This window comes from Heterocephalus glaber, unplaced genomic scaffold, assembly GCF_053883595.1.
Source record: "Heterocephalus glaber isolate CG9 unplaced genomic scaffold, H.glaber_assembly_v1.0 deba00001504, whole genome shotgun sequence".
NCBI classification, from domain to species: Eukaryota; Metazoa; Chordata; class Mammalia; order Rodentia; family Bathyergidae; genus Heterocephalus; species Heterocephalus glaber.
The window spans coordinates 59148473-59149680 of NW_028258324.1; the positions used below are offsets into that span (position 1 = coordinate 59148473).

Consider the following 1208-nt stretch of genomic DNA (forward strand, 5'->3'; position numbering starts at 1 on the left):
CCTGCCCCACCATAAAACGTACATGAGCACTGGGAAACAGAAAAAAAAATGCCTAAGATTGTTTCGGTTGGTGGTTGACAAAAATGAACAGGGTGGTAAGATCGAGACTGACTGGAGATGTGGTGGGGCTACTTTAGGTGGGGAAGCCAGAGATGGTCCCCTGGTGTCGTCCCCTGAGTGAAGAGGAGCAAAACATGGGCTCTGGAGAAGGGCAAGGCAGACCTGAGGGTGGCATTGAGGACCAGGAGCAAGTCAGCACAGCCCAGTGTAGGGAACCAAGGGACAGAGGTAGGGCCAGAACTGACAGGTCCTGGAAGGCACAGAGGGAAGTCACAGAAAGGGGTTTTATCAGAAGGGTGATGTGACCTGATTTGTTCTGAACAGTGGACTCCAGCAGGGACGGAAGAGAAGATGCTTATGATAGTCTGGGAGAGAGGTGACAGCAGCTTTGACTGGTGATGAGAAGCGACTGGATTTCAGACATTGTTTAATGGCAATGCTGACTTGCTGAAGGAAGACAGATGATGAGAGAAAGAAAAATCAGGAATGCCTCCAAGGATTTTGGAATCGAACAAGTGGTGTTGACATGGGAGTTAGGAAGCAGATTTGGGTGGCCGTGGTCAGTTCGCTGAACTTCAAGGCTCAGAGCTGGCTCGGTCCCCTCTCCACCACTGCCATGAAGTGGATGTTCAGGGAGGGCCACTCACTGGAACACTGATGCGTAGAATCTTTGAAGATCCGAGAAAACTATCCTGATTGAGTTCCAGCGATTGTAGAAAAAGTCTCAGGCTTTCAGGTTGCTGATGCTGAAATGAAAGTACTTGCTTCCATCTGACATCACTGTGGCTCATTTCCATTGGATCATGAGATAATGGATCCAGCTTCCTCCTAAAAATGTGATCCAGCCTTCCTTTACAAGAAGGAAAAGGATGAAGATGGATTCTTATATTGTAGTCTACAGCAGAGAGAACACTTTGGGCTTCTGAGGGCCAACACTGGGCTAAGTGCACTGTTCTTGATTGTGTATCTTGTAAATACCTGGCCATTTTCAGTTGTTCACAGACCTCTCCACATAGACCTATTAGTGCATTTGTAACTGAATTCGTTTCTTAATATATCGGAAGGTTTTGTTTCCTTAGACGGGTAAATTATCACAGAGTTTTATTTTGAAGTTTTCTTTTATGCACTGTCTTCATGGCTCTATTCTC

General features: G+C 46.4%; 1 pseudogene; it reads left to right on the forward strand.

Annotated features, from left to right (window-relative positions):
• The first annotated feature begins 238 nt into the window (after nt 1-238).
• Nucleotides 239-986, forward strand: LOC110349372 (gamma-aminobutyric acid receptor-associated protein-like 2 pseudogene; annotated as a pseudogene).
• The last annotated feature ends 222 nt before the right edge of the window (nt 987-1208 follow it).